A 12,103-nucleotide genomic window follows, 5' to 3' on the forward strand; every position below is an offset into this window, starting at 1 on the left:
CGAATTCTGAACTAATAGAGTGTATAGAATGACCTGTATTTGCCAATTAAATAAAACCATAGGGAATGAAAGTCCAATAAACGTAGTAAAATGGAGACTGATACACACGCAGGTATGTAAATTGTTTAAATACATAAAATTCACGCAAGGCGAACGTGCGAATTATTGAAAAGTTTCAGGGGAAACTTCTTTTTTAATGTACATTCAATATTTTTTCATTAATGACTCATAATATTTTATATTAATTTTTTTAAACACTTCTAGACATTATCATTAACATACGCACGCACACATGAAAGTTTTGAGTTCCATTATTTTGTACTTCAACGAAAGTAAAATATCTTATCCAAATATCTTTACTGAATTTTTTAATATTAATCGAAATAATGTGTATGTGAATATGTATGTGTGTGTACATGTGATATACTATATATATATATATATATATATATATATATATGTATATATATATATATATGTATATATATATATATATGTATATATATATATATATACAGAGTGTTCTAAAAGTCCTGGACCGGTCGAATATTTCATAAACTATACACTTTAGAAAGAAATGTTTCAGACAAAAGTTGTATGGCTTGAAGGGCCATCAGTGGCAATGATTTGACATGGGAGAGTCATTTAAAAGTCACGTGAAGGTGACCTTTACGTCACCTTCAAATGACTTTCCAAGGTCAAATCATTACCACTATCTGATGGCCCCCTTCAAGCCATACAACTTTTATCTGAAACATTTCTTTCTAAAGTGCATAGTTTATGAAATATTCGACCGGTCCGGAACTTTTGGGACACTCTGTATATATATATATATATATATATATATATATATATATATATATATACAGAGTGAGTAACCAAATTAAAAATAATATATATATATATATATACAGGGTGAGTCATTTTAATCAATACACTCGAATATCTCGAAAACAGCACTCTTCAGAAAGAAATGTTTCAAACAAAAATTGTAGGGTGTGAAGGGGGACATAAGATGGTAGCATTGGTTTGACCTTGGAAAGTCATTTGAAGGTCATATAAAAGTCACCTTCAATTTCTTAAATTGAACCCACTATTTTTCATTACATATTCTTGTAGCTTATCTCGAGAGCTTTCCAAAACACTACAGACAAATGTTTTTTCATTAAGTACTTTTTGAGTTATAAGGCTTCAAAGTTTGCAGTACTTCGATATAAAATGCAAAATATCTCGTAAAATATTTAGTTTTCGGTCGTCTTACCCTAATACTTTTATGCACAGGATAATGAGACAAAACTATTGATATAAAGAAAACGCATGATTGTTTATAACAGAAAGTGTATTGCAAATTACACATTTTTTATTATAAACAATCATACATTTTCTTTGCACCAATAGTTTTGTCTCATTATCCTGTGCATAAAAGTATTAGGGTAAGAATACCGTAAACTAAATATTTTACGAGATATTTTGCATTTTATATCGAAGTACTGCAAATTTTGAAGCCTTATAACTCAAAAAGTACTTAATGAAAAAACATTTGTCTGTAGTGTTTTGGAAAGCTCTCGAGATAAGCTGCAAGAATATGTAATGAAAAATAGTGGGTTCAATTTAAGAAATTGAAGGTGACTTTTATGTGACCTTCAAATGACTTTCCAAGGTCAAACCAATGCTACCATCTTATGTCCCCCTTCACACCCTACAATTTTTGTTTGAAACATTTCTTTCTGAAGAGTGCTGTTTTCGAGATATTCGAGTGTATTGATTAAAATGACTCACCCTGTATATATATACCATGGTATATATATATATATATATATTATTTTTAATTTGGTTTGTATATATATATGTATATATATATATTATTTTTAATTTGGTTTGGATCAAAAATTAAATCTGTTTTCATCTAAAATCTTTCTTTTATGAACTTTTTGCGTGCTACAACTTCTAATACAGCCTCTAATTTGTAATTGGTAATAAGCACTCTAGACATTTTATCCATGCGTGTGAAATTAATAGAACTGTCAAAAGCAAACTGAAATGTATTGCAATCAGAAGTTTCTTTTTCCAACCTAGACGATTCATTTCTGTAGCTTTGGTATCACACACACACACACACACATATTTGAAAAAAATGTTGAAGTCATAAAATATAGGATTAATTATTTTCCATTTAAACTCTCGTAGATACGTTATAATGTATTTTTTAATTATAATATTATTTACAATAACATTTTAAAATGCTAAATTAAATTTACCTAATTAAATTTTTAATTTCTATACATATGTACACACATACACACACACATGTATATATATATATTTATATGTATGTATGTATGTATAAATCTTTTCTCTACTTAAATTATATTATTTAGAAGTTCGAATTATGAGAATTTTTACTTAAAACTATTGTGCTATAACTTCTCAGCTACCGTTTCTATTTAAACTTAAACAGAAATTAAGAAGTTTCGACTTAATGTTATTCTCAACTTTGTTATTTACAAGCATTTTCATCTCGGTATACGAGAAGACTTTTTTTCACAAAAATAATAAAATCGTACTTGCCGTGATTTTAAAATCATAAGCCAGATTTTGTCCGAATCTTCCAGAATTTTAAAAGCTCTAAATGAGTCTTCTTACACACTTCTTGAAAATTACAAATAATTACTGAACAACTGCAGTTAAACGCAATTAAAAGTTTCTTTACAAGTTACGTAAAGCATAGCGCTAATCAATAAATCTTGATCAATATATCTTCATTAGCGACGAATGCGGAGATTTTAGCTGTGTTAAACTTTTGTACGCTTCTGAAAGATGTCCGATTAATAACTAAACAACGAATGTTTTAACACGGCGGCGCTTTTACTTATTATCATTGTACAGCTCGCGCATTTAAACGAAAAGTTCCTCAATCGTTGGATTAAACCAGCTGTAGCCCAAGTTTCTACCGAGATCTCCGATGGAAATACTATTAAATTCTATTTAAGTAATGTAATTAAATTATTTTTTGTAAGACTACTTATGAAATAAAGTTAATTAAGGAACAATAACTTATTATCCCAAATGACTTAAAACAGAAGATTACTTAAATGTTTCCAATAAATTTTCAGTCAATTTTTTCAAAAAGCTAATAATAAATTATTTAATGTGTAAATTGTGTAAATCTTTATATGTACGTTAATAAATATTTCTTCAATATATTAGAGAATTAAGACATATTTAAATATTAGAGAATTAAAATATATCTTAAATTAATGATTTTTTCCACAAATATCTTAATGTACTTTATGTCTATCCTAATATATATGTATATATATTAGGATATATTTATAAGATTTATGTGAATATATCGATATTCTCTAAGAATAAGAAAAATATCCTCAGTATTGTTTTAGAAATAACACAGGCCTGCAAAAAAGAGGGTCAAAATTTCTTTTTAAGATGCAATAGATTTTTAAGATGCAATGATTTTTGACGTAATTTTGTGCGCTGAATCCGAATCTGGCCGCCGAATTTGCGTAGCACGTCAGGTTTTTAAGTTATTTGCAGTTGAATAGCCCAAAAATCGCTATTTTGGCTATTTTCATGAATTTATTGTGAATAAACCAAATTTTTTGAAATATTTCTGTCAATGGCATCGTATAGTATTCACTTTCATCTTTCGAATCCACTTTCGATTACCGCTGCACGATTTTTTTTCGCTCAGATATACAAATTATAAGACTGGTTATGCATAGGGATTTAATAAGCCATTCTAAATCAACCGTACCTCACTACGAATCAAAATTAGAGTAAAAATATACATTTTTAAATACCTTCTGTCACGTTTTGAAATTAAAAATGGCGCATCCAATATGGCGAATAGAATCACAATAAAAAGGCATAAAATTTAGAAAAATTTATCAAAATGTGTAACAACTGTATTAGACATTTCTTTACAATATTTTTTTGGCCAACCGAACCTGACATATGTCAGTTTTTTCAAATTTCAAGATCATGAATCTACCATATTGATGTCTATATAAATTTTCTTTAACGTAAATTTTCTTACAACATACTTATATATCTCAGCGAAAAAAAATCGTGCAGCGGTAATCGAAAGTGGATTTAAAAGGCGAAAGTGAGTATTATACGATGCCATTGGCAGAAATATTTCAAAAAATTTGATTTTCCCACAATAAATTCATGAAAATGGCCAAAATAGCGATTGTTGAGCCATTCAATTACAAATTACTCAAAAACGTGACGTGCTACGCAAATTCAGCGGCCAGATTCAGATTCAGCGCACGAAATTACGTCGGAAATCACTATTACATCTTTAAAAAAAACCCCTCTCAGGCCTGTGTAATTTGTCATTTGTGGACTATTATCTTTATGTTACTGTATCCTAACAATTTACACATAAAATAAAAAAATTTTTGAAATTGCTCCAACCATGTCAAAAAACATTTATCAATTTTTAAACAAGAACATAAGGAATAAGGATGAATATATACTTAATTCACAAATTGATATGTATGTTCTTGTGTGTAAATACATGATTGTGCCTACGGAACGAACATGCTGTGCAGAAATAGACTTTTAGGAAGTTTGTATTGCTTACGACTGACAACTCCGCTTCTAAGCTAGCAATCGAGCGCTAAAAGTAGCAGTGCTGTAGGCGTTGCTTGTATCACATTGAGAGTCGGCCGGCATACTAACAATAAAAAGAACAAATAAGATACTATTGTAGAGTAGCTCAGAAGGCAACGACCTCTTCAATTTGCAGCAACGAATTATGACATATTCATATGACTTTTAATGAAATATTTTCTGTATACAGAGGTATTTCGCCGTTAAAGTAGCTTTGTAACTTGGAGCAAAAAATATGTACGTACAAATGCACATAAACATGTAATAATTATATCCAATCATGCAGCCTTCACGTGGTACACTTTAAATAAATCGAATTTTCGCGGTTTTTAAAAAAATCAATATCTCTCATATAAGATTTTCATGTAACAAGATTCAAATTAAGATAGATCCACTACTATTTCGAAAATATTTCGATTTTAATTAAAAAGAAAAGTAAAAATTGCTATTTAGAATTTAAATAAAAGATCTTGATGCAATCTAAAAGCAAAAAAAGGAGTTAAGCCATTCGACATTCTCTCTCTCTCTCTCTCTCTCTCTCTCTCTCTCTCTCTCTCTCTCTCTCTCTCTCTCTCTCTCTCTCCCCTCTCCCTCTCTCGCTCTCTCTTTAAACTATTATATATATATATATATATATATATATATATATATCTCTCTCTCTTTTTTTATTGGAAAATAAAAAAATGAAGTATCCTTATTTTCCTTGGTAAAAAATAAAAAATAAAATTCAAAAAACAAGACAGTAGTAGCATGATTCATCTGCATTAACGTAATTGACAGTGGAATTTACAGGTACGTAATTTATACACATGTATATACAGTATTCTCTCTCTCTCTCTCTCTCTCTCTCTCTCTCTCTCTCTCTCTCTCTCTCTCTCTCCTCCCCCCCTCTCCCCCCTCTCTCTCTTTGCGCGTAAAACGAGAGTAAATGATAGCATTGCGAGAATAATGTAATATGCATGCGAATGTATTTATGTTCGCATGTACAGTGCACGTACATATTCGCCGACTTGCTCGAACTGTGTCGTATATTTTTCCGAGCGTAATTCACATTACGGCATAAAAAAAATACGTCGCGCTTATGCTTAGTTTATAAATATAAGTTTTGCAATTGCATTGCGAGCGCTAGCAATCAATAATAACAAATAATCGATAATGGTATCGGTTAGTGATTATTAATTGGTTCACATTATTATGCACTACCAGAATAATATCCTGCGTAAGAGACGTTGCTAATTGCGGCACGCAATATATCGCATAACTGATGTCGAATGCGACGTAATTAGTGCGATAGTCGTTAAAGACATCAGATTCGATGTCAGAACATGAGAAATTACGGTCGGCGATAACTGGCATTGCGCCATAAACTCTCAAAAGCGCGTTTACACGAGTAAAGTATAATGATATTCGTGAATAGCATTCTGCAGAACTAACTTTTAGATTCGCGAATAGAGAAAAAGTAATTGCAATTAGCAGCGAATCGTTAATCACTTTTGGCTTCGTTATTTAAGAAAAGTATTTTTAATTTCTGTTTGAGATTGTCTCTTTAAATTTTTGATTTATTTAAAACAGAATTATTTTTAAAATAGAATTTAACTGGCTATAAAGTATTATTTATAGAAAAAAAACACTAACTTCTCTACCTTTAATTAATCACGAAAGTTATTTTTTATAATATCGTTTTATTTTTAACATTCATATGTCTAATGTTCGTTCTTTATGCACATAGTCTATTTCATTTAGCTATATATCAGTTATTATTATTTTTAGCTCAATTTCCCGATAATAGAAATGCAAAACTAAATATTTATTTATTGACTTGTTGCATGGAAAATATTAATTTTGTGTTGTGTGTGTTTTTTGTGTTGTGTTTGTGTTGTGTGTGTGTGTGTTTTGTGTGTGTTGTGTGTTTTAAAGATAAATTCTGCACATAAATCTTATCAAATAAATGTCTTGCAATAATCAAATATATCATTAAGATGATACTTTTATAAAAATATACTTGTTTTTGCAAATAATTTGCAATTTTACAAGTTAAATAATATAACATAGATGTCGAACGTAGGGAAAAATTTCTACAGCATTACTTTATAATTTTTTAGTTTAATATGTACGGCGTTATAGAAAGAATTTATTACTTAAACGAATAAGAAGCGACATATTAAAGTGAAAAAAATAAATATTTAAAATTTAATATCCAGATACAAAGGAAACTTTTCTTCCATTCTTTTTTATCTTTAGTCCTCTTCGCCTTTAATTCTTTGTATTCCAAGTACTAATTTGGCTTTGAAAGTTTCATTTGGAGTTCTATTCAAAGAGTGTCAACTCAGTTGGCAAAAATAATATAAAAAAATTTTGTTTAATTCAGATAAAATTACACGTTATTATAATATTTTGCAAATAAGCAATTTTATATTTCGATATATACAGGGTGAGCCATTTTAATTTATCCACCCCAATAACTTTTTTATATTTGAATGTACAACAAAATATTTCAAATAAAAGTTGCTTGACTTCGAGGGGGACAGAAGATGGGTGGCAAAAATTTGACCTTGGATAGTCATTTGAAGGTCACATAAAGGTTACCTTCAATTTCTTAAATGGAACCCCCTATTTTTCATTGCATATTCTTGTAGCTTATCTCGAGAGCTTTCCCACTATAATTAAATACCTTTTCATTAAGTACTTTTTCAGTTATAAGGCTTGAAATAATTTCTTAATTTACATAAACCATAAAATATCTAGTAAACCATTCATTTTTTGATTATCTTACCTTCATACTTTTATGTACAAAATAATGAGAGGAATCAATTGGTGTAAAGAAAACGCATAGTTGTTTTTAGAAAAAAAAAATGTAATTGTTAATTGCAAATTACATATTTTTTTCTTAAAAACAATTATCTTTTTCTTTACACCAATTGATTCTTCTTATTATTTTGTACATAAAAGTATTAAGGTAAGATAATCAAAAAATGAATGTTTTACTAGATATTTTATGGTTTATGCAAAATTAAGAAATGATTTCAAGCCTCATAACTCGAAAAGTACTCAATGAAGAAATACTTTATTATAGTGGTTTGGAAAGCTCTCGAGATAAGCTACACAAATATGTAATAAAAATTAGGGGATTTCATTTAAGAAATCGAAGATGACCTTTACGTCACCTTCGAATCACTCTCCAAGATCAAATCATTGCCATCTGATAGCCCCTTTCAAGCCATACAACTTTTGTTTGAAACATTTCTTTCTAAAGTGCATAGTTTATGAAATATTCGACCGGTCCGTGACTTTTGGGACACCCTGTATATATTTTTTTCGTACATACACTAAAATCAATAAAAAAAATAGATAGAGGTTCTTCTTCTCTCCTCAAAAATTGTGTTTAACTTAAAAATTTTATAACTTATCACAAAAAGAGCAAAAAAACAAAAAGTATTAAGATTTAGATTCCCAACTTTATTTGACGTAAAGTCGGGTAGGAAAACTTTTTGCGGCAAATTATAGCGCGCGCACAGATGCGCGCTACAATTTCGAAAATGAAATAAATGATGCCATTCGTATTACTATCGTGAAATCGTAAAGTTGTATATCTGCTGGATGGTTAAATGTCGTTGAATATAACGCGGCATACGCGCGTCTCTGTGGATTTGCATAACTCGGCGAGTCAAACGACGGATAATCCCGCGTGTGACTACGACGTTGTAGAGATATACATACCTATCTTGCCGGCGCACAATTTCCCGTGTTCTCGGTCTCTTCATCGGGGGAATTACGGTGCAGTTACACCATTCGCATTTTTCGCTGTTTACATACAACGAAAGAAAGAAGAAATCAAATTTCCTTTCCTTCATTATACGCATTGTCCCAAATTAGCGACTCGTTCGCGCAATCGCGAATAAAATTTCTATTCTTCCGAGTCTAATGTCATTGCACCATCCATTGTTACGTATATAAAATCAGTCTTAAATTAATATTTTATAATAAATTATAATATGTGAACGATGTCGACTGGTAAATTATAATCGTAATAATTTATAAATTCGAGGAATAAAGAGATACAATTTTTCTCTCTCTTTTTCTTCAGTCTCTCCTTCTTCATTCCTAGAGAATAAATATTGCACGAAGTATTATTTCTATTTCAACAGGAAGAGAGATATTCTACGAGAAGATATTTTATTTGGGTAACGGAACATGGAATATATATTGAAATATTGAAATGGTTGGACATCCGAATAATGGAGCTTCCGATAACGGAAGATTCTACCTTCTAGTCGATTACACCATTGTTCCGGTTTTGACAATGTTGTTCACGCTTGAATCGTTAGTCTCCGGTATTCGACTTTCGCGATATTCGATCGCTTCGATTCGCTAATGGAGGAAGCGACGTTTCGACGCTTTGCCGATCGCCCGGAAATATGGATATTTTCGGTTCGTTAGGGATTACAGGCCGACTATAGCTGGTAACTCGCCGAACGTGGAATATTTATTCCGCATCGTTCCGTTTCGATATTTCATGCGATTTCTGCTATATACCTAGTGACGTCTACATCACGCAATAGTGATGGCGAAAGTATTTCATACTTGATAGCTATTTTTGCTCGACTATCGATTTAGCATTTTACATTTCTATTTACGATTCGATCGATAATATATATTAGTATATACATAGTATTTACATGTGATTCAAATGTATCACTATAATTTTTTTCCATTTCTGTGATCAAATGTTTGTATTGTACGCTGATTATAACTAGATAATAAAAAAAATTTACTTTTTATTTATATGTATTTAATATATAAAAATTTTTTTATTATAAGTGAAAATAACGCAAAGTATTTAAATAATTTATTAAAAATAACGCAAAGTATATTTAAATAATTTATTATATTTAATTTATTTTATTATATATATATATATATATATATATATATAATATTATTAAATATAATAAATTACTAATTTTTTTAAAAATCTGAATTTTTAAAAAATATCTAATGAGAAAAAAACTTCAATTGAATGTCTATAAATATTGAGTTGCTTTTATTAATTACGCAAATTGGCTAAAACAATTATATCATTTAAACAAATCAAAAATAAAAATATTTCTGATAAATGTGAAATAACGCGATGGAAATGTGGAAACACGGTAAATTTTTAACTAATTAAACATCAGTTGTTATTGAACTTTTCGTTTCCTATATTTCATTTTATGTAAACTGACGAAACGAAATCCAAACAAATAATGCTTATTTTTTTGGCTTGTCAGCTTGGAATTAATTTATAAAACAATTTTCGAAAAATTTGGATTATCCATCGGACTTGTTGACGACTAGTCTCCTGTTAACCGATATATTCACTGGATTTAATTTGTCAAATTAACTTTTTATTATTGCATGGTCAGTTTTTGAAAGTTTAAAGAAAAATATTTAACATATAGATAGATAATAAAAAATCCGTATTATTGCATAAATAATAAAATGATATATAAAATATTAATATATATATGTATGTGTTTAAAGTTTGTATAAATATAAAATCTATACAAATATAATAATATATTTATATTTTTAAAAAAGAAAGTTTTTATATTGTAATTTCAAAATTATAAAGAATACATAAAAAAAGGGAATAAGAAGGAATAAGAAAGAATAAGAAGGAAACTGGAGATATAAAACAACTTATTGTTTTTCCAAGCCGACAAGCCAAACAATAGGCCATACCATTTGTTTGGATTTCGTCGTCAGTTTGTATGTATAAAAGAGAGTACAAGGTACCAAAAGTTCTGATAATAACTAAAGTTTAATTAGTTAAAAATTTATCGAATTTATTTCCGTATTTATCAGAAATATTTTTACAAATTCAAAGAATTTATATTTCATAAATTATAATTTAGAACAGATTATTATTGTTTTCTGATTACCTGACTTAAATCAAATATAATTGCAGAAATGAATTGCATGAACAGGCATTATTTCAGAACAATATTCGTGACAGATAAATCTGAAATCGACAAATCACGATTCGAATTTGAATGATTTTAATTGAGAAGAACGTTTATGTAATTGAAAGCATTCTGTTTATTTTAAAGAATGGAAACTATTCCCCCCACACTCTCTCTCTCTTTCTCTCAATATTTTTTCGTAATAAATATCAGTTTTATGATAGTGTTTAATTTTTTCTTCATCTTACATCAATTAGACTCTATTTAACTTTTTAAAATTATTTTTTCATAATTTTGCTGCGCTAAAATTTAGGAAATTTATTAAGGATGTTTTGTACGTACAATCCCAGCAAAAAGTAGCTGAAAATCAATATTGACGAATATCCACTTTCGGTGTATTTTAAGTATGAGAAATTGTGTGGAATATTACAATTGGATCTTAGCTACAGTGCAGAGATGTATTTTTTAATATTTATTGCGTTTTTACTGAAATATTTCGAATTTTGTTAATCGAAATAATTAACTTTTGGGAAAGAATTTCACCTTGTGACAGATACATGGCTAACTTCATTAAATTATATTTAATATCTTTTTAATCAGTTAGTACTTGTATAATATTATTTGACCAAATATTTCCTCGTGACCAAATATATGTAAACTTTTACAAATTTTAAACAAATTCTGAATATTATTTCCAAGTGTTTTGTCATTTGAATCGATGTGGTTATACGTTTCCATAAAAACACATGTTAATTCGATGCAAATTAAAATCCTTATAATTTGTGGACACTTTAGTGAATCGATTTAAAAATTGTACTAAAGATTCTAAACATATGTAAATTCTGCACAATTTTCATTAAATTCTGTACAATTTTTGTACAATTAAATTCTCAATATTTTGAAAATAGGTACAAAACATCCTTAAAAATCAAAAACATTTGAAATTGTAAAACTAATATATTTTTAAAGATCTTGTTTAAAAACTTTTTATAAAACTTTTTATAAAACCTTTTAAAAAAATTTTAAAAGTTGTAAAAATAGATGCACACACACACACACACACAATCTTTTAGTTTGCTAATGAGTCTTTTCCTTTAATATTTCTCCTTTGCAGTAATTTAAAGATATGCTCGCAAAACTTGTGGTAAAACTTTCTGTATAACTTGAACATTGAGTAATACGTGCAAAAGATAAAGGGGCAAGTTCTAACCGACGGCAATTAAAATTTTCGGCAACCGCGCACGAGCGCTCAACACCCCAAAAAAACCTTCAAGCCTCGGGAGAAACTACTAGCCATTAGCGAGGAGAATCCCCTACGTCCAAGTTCAGCTTGTGGAGCGAGCGAAAGCGAAAGGGAGAGAGCGAGGAAATCGACAAATCGTGGGTAAGGGGGATGAAGAAGAGAGCGAGGCGGCCCATTTCACGGGCTTTAAACACTCCGCCCCGGAAAAGAGAGAGAGAAAAAAGAAGAAGGATGCCCGCACAAGCAGAATCTGATTCCAGCCATTCGCCCACTGCTGATTTCC

General features: G+C 29.4%; 1 protein-coding gene across 3 annotated transcripts in view; it reads right to left on the reverse strand.

Annotated features, from left to right (window-relative positions):
- Nucleotides 1–12,103, reverse strand: part of LOC105249612 (connectin) — a 265,723-nt gene that overhangs the window by 199,695 nt on the left and 53,925 nt on the right. The window lies entirely within an intron of this gene.

The sequence above is a fragment of the Camponotus floridanus genome, unplaced genomic scaffold (genome assembly GCF_003227725.1).
Source record: "Camponotus floridanus strain SB8 unplaced genomic scaffold, Cflo_v7.5 scaffold90, whole genome shotgun sequence".
In the NCBI taxonomy this organism is placed as follows: Eukaryota; Metazoa; Arthropoda; class Insecta; order Hymenoptera; family Formicidae; genus Camponotus; species Camponotus floridanus.